Genomic DNA, 12,723 nt, shown 5'->3' with positions numbered 1-12,723 from the left:
GGCACCCTGTATATTCATAAGAACTTATCTTTCTCATTCCGACCTGAGCAATCGCCTTCCAAAATATCGCCTGTGCGTTGTATTCCCTGATACCCTGTGAAGGAAATTCTTAAATAAATCTAAGGAGAAGGGATGTAAATGGTCCTCAATAAAAGCTCTCAGTTTCCGAACACATATTTTCATAACTTACAGGTTATAACATCCGTCGAAATTACTTCTGGATTAACCCCCAAATCCAACGTCCTCGTCCGCAAGAAAGAATTCCTAAATCTGGCAAACAATAAACCGAAATATGTCAAAGTGGGCGATGAAATTTGTGCTCAAGAACACTAGGAGTGCTCTCTCATTATCCCCGAGAATTTCATTACTTCACTTAGGGACAAAGGGGTTCAACCCTTCCGGGATTCTTCGTAAGGCGGCCCGGATCATTAGGACTTATTGGCACAAGGGCCGAAGCAATTAGAAATGCACTGCTTTCGGAAAGGAAAAATTTTAACATTTTCCTTGTTTTACAGCGTACGGGGGGCTTTACTGCGTTTTACCACTCGTACATCACGCAGCCCAATTTGCTGCACCCATTTGTGTGCGCCATTTAGATTTCGCTAATTTTAGCCGTTTGGACGGGCTTTTGGCCATCCAGAGCTGGCATTCTTTAATTTACTCCAAATACAAAACTGATGTGTTTGGTTTCGGTGACTTATGGCGCGTTGGACAAGATGGATGGACCGTTTTAAAACGCGCGCCACGCAGAAAAGAATGCCGCCGCTTTGTACCGTTTAATGTGTCAGCTTTAACAAGCTTTGGTGTTATACGGGGTGCCAATGACTAAGTATGACGCTGAAAGGCTTAGTGTTGGGGTTCTGTGGCGTTCATGACGTCAGCGAGGTGTCAACTATGGGAGAACGAGTATTGGACTCAAATGCTAAGCAGTTTCTTTCACTTTTAGAGAATAACACCTCACGCACTACTGGAGGTTTTTGGATGGGTGAAATTGCACATTAACCTCAGGGAGCGCTACCTAAGAGTGACATTTATCTTTTGCTGAAGACTCGGAGGAGCGCCATTGCTAACGTTTTGGCGACGAATCCATCGCCATCTCAAGAAACTTCAGCTTTTCCACATAAAGTTTTTTCCAGCTCTAATAAAACACGCGTCGCGGATTTGTCGAATTGTAAGCGCCAACCCTGTATATCTAATATATTAATCTTATGTTAGGCTCTAAAATACAAAAAGCTACCCAACACCTACTCATACAGAATAGAAGGAAACTTTATTTTATCGGAAGGAAACTTGCGAAGTTCAGTTATTAACGAAAGGGGGAGAAAGTTTCACATTTCCTCTTGCCTTACCCTGAACTACCAAAAATAAAACTCCTGATGGAGATACACATTTAGATTCTGCGACATGTTGTTCTACAAATTAAACACTATTAATCATTTGATTTACGGCACATTTGCTACTACTTCCATTCCAAGAAAGTAAGGAGTTTTAGCGAGGTTTAGCCAATTGCTCACCGCCCTATACACTCAAATCATCCAAGTTCGAGCGCTGGAGCTGTGTCATACTCAACCGAAAGAGAGATTTAACATATTGAACTAATTTCGTTTTTTCTGTAAACGATATTTGCGTGTTTTATGTGAGACGTCTGGAAAACTCCCTGGAAAAACCGCACTACACGTGAACAGAAGTTGCGTTATTAAGACAGAAATCCTGAGAGACACCCCGAAACACAACAGGAAAGAGACGAGGAGGAAAAAGGACGTATGTCAAATGAAACGTGCCATACGAATACAAATGAGATGCGTGATGCTAGTGGATCTTGCTAACTTATTTTTGGTCCACGATAAACTTTCGGATACTTTGACGTCAGGTGAGTCGTAGAAGTGCTCAGGAGTCTATCAGGAGCAGAATTCTGGGAGCAGACGAAAGCAAAGAGAAATTTGCATGCCAAAGCAGGAGGGTCAAAAGCACCGATAATATTTTGCCATGCAGCAGCATGCCAGCTTCAATACGCTCCTGCTATCTTATCAGTAAGTCTGTTTCCTTTGTGCCTAGTAAAGGAAAGTCAATTTTAATATGGAGAAATGCGACGAATCTACAAGTGGGATCTTTCTTTTATTCCCTCTTATACGTAATGCATGCAATCAAGACAATCCCTCGTCGGACCGGAGGAGAAAAATTCACTGAGCATCCGATCATGGAAACCTATTATTATTTCCATTCGTCTGCATTGACGTATATCAATTAATCACCGATAATATGAATTTCAAATATTAATCGGGCTCTGTGGTGGTTAGATTGTTAAAGCCCATTTCGATGTCAGTGAACATTAAGTGGGGCTGAAACGATGACAGTAATCATGGATTCGCTTTAACAACCTTTATTAAAACGTTAAAACGGTCTATCTTGAGTGAAGCTTTCAAATAGGGAAAAATCTATTCAACATTCAGAACGAATAGATTTTGCTATTTTTTAAACAGTTCTTTGGAACCGTTCAATAGAATATTTAACTACGCATGATTGGTTTAGCTTCAGGTGTTTCAACTTGCGGCCGAACCTGCGGCAACTAACAAAGATTCTCCTTAGTCGAAGCTTTACCCGGTAAGCAGGAAACGATCGATTCACACGCTGAACGACATCTCTAGCAAATCGCTGAAAGCTCCTGCGAAGCAGGAATAGATTCTCTTTACGGCCTCACATGTCTCTTAAAAGCAGAGGCAGAGGGCCCTCTGGACTGTCAGGAATAGCAGGATGGGGACAAGGGTGACACCGGGATTCCACAGCAGTAGATTAAATTTAACATGGTATCAAGTTTGGAACTTAAAGTTCCGTTGGACTTTAAACCTATATCCGGGCCTAAGGGCGACAATTGTCAATTTTGTGTATTTTGTGTATGCGTCTAAGATAGAGACTTGCGGTGTCGCACACGAGACAGATTTTCCCTCGGTGTTATTTCATTATTTGATCGAAACTGTGACGCTCTTATAATCAGAAGTTTTCGTGTTTTTAAAAGTTTAATGAATTCGTACGAACACGGTAGCAAAACGGAAAAGAGACAATTTCCTACCGGCCAGTTTTCCTCAGAGCGATTTTACTTAGTAGAAAATTCCATGTTCTTTACGATGATGAAAGAAATTTTTCCTGGAACTTCTCCCATATCCGAAACTTATGAAAAATCTCACTGTTCTTGTTAAGGTGTAGGAAATCTATGGCTCTTCTCATTCAAAGGAATTATGAATAAACTTGATTTTTTTTTAATCCAGTGTATCAAGCGTTTCATTGTCCTATATGCGCGAACTATTGAGTTAATGCAATTTGAAAAATACGAAATTTTTTTACTGCAGTACATAAATAAATGTTCACAAATTACAGAAGCAATTGTAAAACCCTATAGAGCCAGAAGGAGCAATTTTCGTAATGTTCAATATGTATTCATTCAAGAAGAATAAATGCATATTGAAATGTTGTTTTAGAAATGCATTATAGCTAAAGTCTCTCCAGGAAGCCTTTTCCTGACATTCAAAAGAGAGGATTTAATATTCGAATGACCTCGAAACTCGGTAAACATCATACTATACAGAAAAAAGGCGAATACTTGTTTTGAATATCAAAATCCACAAGTAAGTTCTCTAGTGAGCATCAAATACATGCACATTTAAAATGAGAATATAAGACGAATAGAGAGAAAGACAATTTATTAGATATAAAAACTCGGTTGACGCAATACCTATTTATTTTAAGTATTTAGTTTTACTGCAAAATTTTAACAATTATCTTTTACTGTAAATATGCGTAATATTGACGTCATTCGATATTTTGGAATCTGCTTCCGAGGCAAGAAAACTGAACTCAAAAATGCTAAAAATGGGCTTTACTAGATGTAGAATCTTAATGCAAAGTAATATTATTGATTTTGAATCATTTAATTATGCTTTTTATCGAATCTCTAAATATTACAACCATACCTAGAGTGGAAACTAGTTCTCCCCTCGGGGGTTTATCCCCGCATACATCATTGAAAACATTTTAACCGATCTGCAACTATAGTTTCCACGGTTGGGTGTGCCAAAATATTCCTATGAACATAACTATTCCATTATTAGTTTATTTGGATTCGAGATGTTCGGAAAGTTTAGTGAACTTCAATTGCCCATAGAAACGTCAGCTATCATCATTAAAGGTGATGGAATTTGCAGATACAAATGGAAAAATTAGATTCAAACTGAACCTTTCCTAAGATGAAAAAAAAATTATGTTATAAAAAAGAAGATTTATTGCTAACTTGGGAAGGTACTTCTGCCACATCTGGTGAACGAGTTTATCCATTTTTTCCTCCCGATACAAAGAATCTCCTTCTGATATAATTGCGAGATTAATGGCCGTTCTGGCGGCCATCAACTGGATCGCAAACGGCCATTTATCAGGCCATTATTTATACAAGATGTTTCTCGGGCTGAGGAGCCGCAGAATCGTGTTTTCGATCCGACCTGCGGGCGGTCGACCCCTGACCCTGATTACTCTTTGTCCGAAGAAGTCAGTACTGCAAGAAATGCATTCGTTTAACGCCGAGGTCTGCCCCCGGGGGCTATCTCGGATTAGATTCTCACAGATAATGTGTACACCGCAAAAACGCGCCCGTTTGGTCACTTTAGGCTCATTGTCCCGTTGGTCAGGATGTCATTTCGTGTTTGGAGCTTGCAGGTCTGGGCTAATGATTGTTGTGGTTTTGGGTCAAGCCGAGGGGTCAAGGGTTATTGGGTTACAATTTTCGACGTTTTTTCGTTTTAAGGTTTAAGAGGATGGTGATCGCAAAAGAGTGGGCTAATAGTGAAGGAGCCAGAAAGATTCGAATAAAAAGAAAAAGGCACGTAAAAGCTAATTTTCGAGAAACACGAAACAAAAATGGGTTAGTAGAAGTAGGAGTAGTGAAATTGAAAAAAAGCAGTTATTTGTATATTTGAGGCTGAACTAAAATGACTAAATATGGGTTTCCGGACATTCAGATGTCGATCACTGGTTAATATAACTGGAGAAAACATACACCCTTACGTGTTGTCTTTCGCCAAGTTGGATGTCATTAATATCGTCAAACATTGACAAGTCTTCAGTTCGTGCTTAAAATTTCACAGATATGAGATGTGTCTCTATTGTTCGTCCCCATGTCCCCTGCCTTTGTTCTTTTCCTCTCAGTTGAAGCATTATTGTTTAAATGCCAATCCATGCTAAAGCTTTTCTGTCCCCCCTCTTTGGTATGCCTAAATGTTATTCGCGATGGAATAGCGATAAGAGCCCCCCTGTCCGAGCATGCCACGATTTGTCACCCCATAACGTTGTGTGCCCCAAGGCATTAAAATTAGCGCCGGGGCATTAGAATTATCTCAGTGATAAGGTGCACGTGCACCTGCCCCTGGGGGGCTTGCATTCGGCCATGATTGATGGCACGTGAGCGTATTAATATTTTGGATTTGTAATGGTATTTATTCGAATGGATCTTAATGGATTAGCCAAACACGTAGCGTCCAGAAAAGACCCTTTTTCCTTGACTTGTTATCGACCATGTTTTATTCATGCGGCTGGAAATGGGCAGTATTAATCAAACACGTTGGGTGTCCGTGAAAAACTGCCATATCCAGAGTTATTTAATTATCTGGAGGGCCAATGAAGTCGGTCATTATTTAAAGTAGAGGTAGACGCCAACAATGTGAAAGAAAATTTGACAAATCGCCTTACGGGTTTCTGGTCGCGTGCAAGTATGGATTTTGCCATCCAGAGATGCCAGATTGTGTTCGCCATAAGATTTTCTTTAAATATTTGAGTCAAGGCGATAGTACAAAGGATGAAAAATCGGGAAAATGTAGCCTCTTGCTTTGACTTGAATCCTTCAATCGCTTCAGAGATGATCACAGAAATACGATTAAAATGAGGTAATTTTAAGCTATACACGGTGTCTTCTTTAAGTGGTGCACACTAATATCCCTATCTTGGTAACCGTAATTAAACCGAGATGCAAGTTCGGTTAAGTGAAATAAAAGTTGCAATTCCCTGGCGATCGCTTAAAAGGCAAGCACAGTGTTGCCAATCAAAATGTGTATATGTAGACGAAAATACAGGAGGTCCAATTTTTAATGCTCTAAATTCATGATTAGGTTCCATGCTTAAATATAATATAAAAAAGTTATATCAACATGGGTCGGTGTAAGTGTTTCATGCAAAGCGTAGAGATAGCGACAGAGAGAGACACAGTCAAATTTTTAGTTTTGATTCGTTTTCAAAAACTGTACGAGCTATTAAAAGAAGGTAACAACATCTGAAATTTTAGTACTCTACATCTGGCTAATGAAACATTTTTCAAACCAGCTGGATATGAAATTTAAAATTTTTATTAGGTATAGCCCTGCCCGACCCGATATGAGAGTGTTACAAATTGGACCGCCCTGTAGAACGAGAAAAATACAAGGCACCGGGACTTTTTCAGAGACATGTGGCAACCTTGCACCGAAACTAGACTGTTTTTATAAGGCTTATCATATCTACTCTGAAAATTTAGGACTCACAAAATGTTTGTATACTCTGCACGGAAAACTAACTTTGTTTCACCCCATTAAAACAAAAAGACCTCCTTAATTTCGATCGTTCCGGCTTTTAATGCTTCCGTTAAAAGACTTCATTTTAGTTAAGATCAACCCTGAAATTACGCTTTTACAGGACCATATGTGGAGGACATAAAACTGTGCAGTTTCAGGCGCTTCTTGCAAAATCATCTAACAAATTATTCAAGAAACAATCTGCTCTAGCACCATCGAAACCGACGATTCTTTTGCTGGAATCTCGAAATGCTTAATTAACCCGATGTCCCCAGCATAAAACCTAATTTAAATGTATAGAATTGCCGTTGTATCTCTTGTATTCTCCCCGTTTTGTAGCTGCTCCACCCTTTCGTCTTTCGTTACGTACTCACCAACCGCCTGTAAAATATTTGTCTCTTGGGCCGATACTTGAATTACTGGTGTATAGACTAGGAGCTGTTAACTGCAGATTTAACTTCAAACGCTTAAAAATTGAACTTTGCAATCGACACTACCGTATGTATCTCCCAGAGTATAAAGTTGGTGACATTATACTCGGTTGACACCTAATATTGAATTTGGGATTTGAGTCGTGAATAAAGCTTTTAACTGGTGTTACCCTCCTTCATTCTTATGCAAATGCTTAAAACATCCCTGTTTAACATTTCATTAGGTCTGAAAGGGGCAATAGCCAAGAATTTCAAGCTGTTATACGTACTCTCCAAACGGTATAGTTTCTATGCCCATTATCCAACTTGAAATACTTATATAAACCATAAATTTTAAACTGCCGTTAATGCCCTTTGGTCAATACAACACCACCATTATTATATCTACATGAAGTCTCGAACTTCCCTTCCCGGTTTGCCTTTTATTGCCGCTTTAATGCAGTTAGCGCTGATCAGCCCCATATTTTACCACAGACAGATTACACGTATAAATTATATGTCTCCGGTAACCTAATTATATGTCATTTTATAGCAGAGAGTTCTTGCACAGTTTGTTTGTTTTTGTTGAGACTCAAAGTCTTCAACTGTGCATGATTACCGGAGTACTATGTCAACTAGTGAAAACTCCCCCGCAACGGTATATGAATCAGATTAACATAGCTTGATATACGTCTCACGCAGAGACGTTCTTTTCCAATGACCGAAATTGTGAGAAAACGGATGTTTCAATGCGTATTTCTGAGATATATCTCAGATGGAACATTAACGTACTCTATAATAATTGCCGAGATGGGAAACGAAACGAGAAAGCGGTTTATTGTCTTATGATTGTTTCCTTCTATTTGCCGAGGCATAATTTGTAAAATAAAATCTGGTCGAAAACTTTGTGATTCCATGGTTGAAAAAGTGTAGCCGGTCAAAGAAAAACGATAGCGAAACTTCTATATGTTGTTAGAGGAAAATTCACTGTCTTTTCAACGGTATTACACCCTGAACCTTTAAGAGAACACTTTAATCTCAGTACAACTTATGCTCATTTAAACGCTCTGTATATTACTGTCTTCACAGCCAACAATCCCTTATATTGCTGATTAAGCAGATCCTTCGATGTATCATTTGGATAAAATGTCAAAAAGTCACTTTTTACTCGTGTGGTGAAATCTCTAAAGTGTATCGATGAATTTGCGATGAAAAATACAGTATTGGCCATAATTATTGCAACTTTGAAAATGGATATACAGTCACTCAAAAAAGTGTCCGTACAGCAGGAAAAAAAATCTGTAAACCGTAACTTTTGACTGATTTTGTTCAAATTTTGTATAATGAAAATTCAAACCGAAATTCAACTTGTGTAATTGAGCAACTTTTGAAAATTTAACTTTTAGAGTGCAGTTGCAGCTTTTTAAAGTCGTCAAAAATAACAAAGTTTCGTCATTTTGCGCGAAAATCGTCACACTTTGGCGTTTTTGAAAGGCTACAACTCCCTTATTTGTTGTTCGATTTTGATCAAATTTTCAGGATATACGACGAAAAATCCTCTCTGCAAGAATGTTAAAACCACATTGAAAAATTTCCACAGCACAAGAAGTTTTCAAAACGGATTTTTTTTTAACGCTGGAAAGCACTCTAAAAGTTAAATTTTCAAAAGTTGCTCAATTACGCAAATTGAGTTTCGGTTTGAATTTTCATTATACAAAATTTGAACAAAATCAGTCAAAAGTTACGGTTTACAGAATTTTTTTCCGGCAGTACGGATACTTCTTGAGTGACTGTATATATATTTGATTAAATCGACGGGACATGTGTGCCACCATATACATACGTTCTTTATTAAACTATCTTTACTTATCAGAGAAAAGGAATATATTATCTCTTCTTATATTCCCTGGTATAAACAAATTGCGTTTATATGGTGGCCAACACGATTGCAACCAAATTGTTTTACTTAAATAATTAACTATAACAATGAAAAATAAAACAGTTTTTTTAAATATTTAATGTAGTGTCCTTTAGCCCTCACTACATCTGCCATTCTATTTGGCACAGAATTAATTAATTTCTCAATTAAAGCTGAATCCGTTTGTGATCCAGCTTTTCATAGTAATTCGAATAGTTCCGTGGCATTTTCAACTTTTCGGTCCAGAATTTTCTAATCCAAGATTTCCCATAAGTTCTCAATTGGATTGAGATCGGGACTTTGGAACGGCCACTTCATAACAGATATTTTTTGCTGTTCTAACCATTCCTCGACGAATTTCGAAGCATTCTTTGCATCGTTATCGTGGTGAAAGGTGAATTTAAGCGGCATGAGCTCGTGTGTACGGGGTTCCAAAACGTTTCTCAAAATGTCTCTGGATATAAACTTGTCCATCCTTCCTTCAATTTTGAGCAAAGGACCCATACTAAATGACGAAAAGCACCCCCACCCCACTACAGATTCTCCGCCATGTTTCACAGTGGGACAATTGTATTTTGGATGCAATATCTGACCTTTAGGTCGCCTTACGTGAACCATACCATTATTTCTAAATAAATTAAACTTTGTCACTAAGTACGACTCTTTTCAATCGTTTGGTGTCCGGTGTACGCGATTTGAGTAAAGTCTTTTTGGCAGTCCATACTCGTTTTTAGCCATTTTCACAAAGTTTTCGCCTTATTGTGCGACTTGCAAGGCCAGGTGGTCCTATTTGGTCGATTTCACTCAGTATTTTCGTTCAAGATAGGAAAGGACTCCTTTTCGCAACATTTAAAATCTTTCGATCCAATCGCTTGGAAGACGACTTCCTTGGTCTACCAAGGTTTTTTAGTGGTATTGCACTACCAGCACGAACGAATTGCTTGACGATTCTCGACATTGTCGATTTATGCAGTTGTAAATTTCTGGCTATTTCGACTTGCCTTAGGCCATTCTTATAAAAATTAATCACTCCGGTTCTAATGTCACCACTATACGTTTTGCTTCGAGCCATGGCGGAAAATTCGCTAAATAACAGTCGAATTGAATACAAGAACTCAGAAGAAAAATGCTCTAAAAAACCCGAATAAATAAATAGTTGCAAATAATTTTAGCCAACTTAGAAACACAATTTGTTTGTACCAATGAATATAAGAAGAGATAATACATTCCTTTTCTCTGATAAGTAAAGGTAGCTGAATAACGAATGTATGTACAGGATGGCCCATTTGTACCTTCGCTTTAAACAAAAATAGCAATCAACTTTAAAAGCTGCAATAATTATGGCCAATGCTGCAAATTACAAACTTTGGATATCCATGAATTGGCCTCTTACAAGGAGAAAGCAATGTTGACATTCAGCTCTCTGTGGGAATGAGAAATCCATTTCAAACCCTAAAATTACGTATGCACAATAGATTTTACAACTTCCTCGTAAATTCCGAACTTATTCGTTAATAAACGCTTTTATACAGGGCATTTACAACATCTCGACCGTTCGCTAATGCGATCGTAAAATCGAAATTAGCCCTAAAAAAGGCATCGGAATCGAACCAATAAACCGAGGCGCTTATAAGTTGTAATATTTTTTATGTTCAGCCTCCTACGCCCCATTAGCACGTAACTACGCAAGTTTTACGGCCCAAAGCGAATAAGTACCCATAAAAATTGTTGCACTTTTTTGTCCCGAAATGATTTATATTCAGTGATAGTATTGCAGATATAAAAATTTTTCAATTTAGTTAAAGTTACATGACCACAAGCCGTATGTGCGGTAAATGACACCTGCTTAATGTCGCTTTTATGGAGATGGGCGGCACCCGAGCAATAACAGTAATACTTTTTATGGTAATAAAAGAGGATCCTTAAAATGCCAAAAATTTTTGTTCGTTTGTCTTAAGGGGATTCGCCACTGTTTTGACAGCAGACATATATTACCAACCCAAACATACCTGAACCGACTTTGCATTCAGGCTGGCAGCTATTAATCCGTAATATCAATTAAAACCGACTTACTCGACAACCGCAATTTGACTGAATATTAGTGTAACCCCTCTTGCGGAAATAACACTTTGTGCTTACCTTACGGGGGCTGAAGAATACACCATAAAGCGAAATTAAATAAAAGCCGTGTATTGGATTTTGAAGTTAAGCGATTATTGATGAACCCCCAGTCCAATATTATCTCTAAAATCCCGCTTTCCCGATAACCGTTACCATATTTAGGCGTTTTTAGTTTACCTAAAACCCCATTCATTACAATTCCACATAGTCGTTATAATCAATTATATCATTTTCGGTTCGATGTCAAAAATGCAAATCAGCATCCCTAAAGGGAGTTTTACCAATAAACTCCCCTATATTTACCATGACGCTAATATCCAGTTAGCGGATTTAACGGTTGCACACGGTATAAACGTAAGACGGGCATATTTTGCTATGAATAAACGAACTTATTTATGTATTTATTTTAACACACATGGTCAAGAGGAATTTTGCCAAACTTTAAGGTTAAAGTGAAAACGCGATAACTCCCCGTTTAAAAGCCAAAACCAATGAAGATATATTGTAATGGGGCTTATGAGTCCTAATCACATGTAATAATAGGTGGCTAATGCATTAAAATGACGAAAAGGGTCAAAAAGGGATGACGCTTGCATATAAAAGACCTTGAATGACCGGACATTGATATGATGGTTATTGTATTTAATTTGCGGGTTTAGGTTTTCGTCTGAAATTAATTAACTGCTTAATTAACTGAAATTAATGAAATGATCATTAAGAAATTGGGAGGGTTATATTTTTCGTTTAAATGCATTTGCTTATAATCCATTATAAAAATTATATGTTTCTGGTCAGTGTTACCGGTTTGGAAATATTGATATTCATATTTTGACCGGTATACGCATATCCCTACCGATACATTTGCTTCGATATACCGTTCGATATCGCATATGCTGTATTGATCGCTACATTTGACAATTTTGTCGTGACTCCCTTCGCGTACCGAATCATTGTCTTTATCGGGTTTTCCCCCCAGGTTCCGTTACCATTAGGTTGTCTACGCGACACTCATTGGCTAAAATCGACCGACCATCCTATGACTTACTCCATCGTTTGAAAAAGCGTTGAAGTGTCTGACGATGAATGAGTCGCCCAATAATCAAGGGATAATGACGCTAGTGAAGCTGTCACCACATTACTCATTCACATTAAAGGAAACTATCTCAAAGTAGCGATAGACCGATATGGCTACATTTTGCCTTTTCCGATACATCTGTCGATACCGATATCTCCGAATATGGCAACCGATGCAGGCATAATAATAATTGAATGGGTTCAAATTTTTTCCACTGTCTGAGAAGGAAAATTGAGAGAAGGCAAAAGTATACAGGGAAACATTAAAGTACAGATACACCCTTGCAGTAGGGGAGATTGAGGGAGAAAAGTGCATCGGGTAGTGAAAAATAAGAGGATGTTGCTGAGGAGAAAAATAAAAACTTGATGAAAATGAAACAACAATAAAAATGAAACCTTTGCAGTCGTGACGAAATTCAAAGTACGGGAAAATATTGTCAAGTTAAAAGGATGTGCGTCGTGTTTTGGGAGTGCGTGAATCGAAGTCACTGGGTATTTTATGACGAAAATAATGTCCATGACAACTTTAAATTCGGCAAAATTACCTCGGCGTCAGGGGAGAGCGAAAATCGCTCCCGCCAATGCAAAACGGGAATCAGTCCCTTAAAGCGTACGA

The 12,723-nt window shown here is 38.2% G+C and overlaps 1 protein-coding gene across 1 annotated transcript in view; it reads right to left on the bottom strand.

Moving 5' to 3' along the window:
• Positions 1 to 12,723, bottom strand: part of LOC136343893 (kinesin-like protein CG14535) — a 130,410-nt gene that overhangs the window by 82,119 nt on the left and 35,568 nt on the right. The gene's annotated exons all lie outside the window — the stretch shown is intronic.

This window comes from Euwallacea fornicatus, chromosome 16 (genome assembly GCF_040115645.1).
Source record: "Euwallacea fornicatus isolate EFF26 chromosome 16, ASM4011564v1, whole genome shotgun sequence".
Classification (NCBI taxonomy): Eukaryota; Metazoa; Arthropoda; class Insecta; order Coleoptera; family Curculionidae; genus Euwallacea; species Euwallacea fornicatus.
The sequence above is the reverse complement of the archived record's forward strand: the minus strand, read 5'-3'. Positions and strand labels throughout refer to the sequence as shown.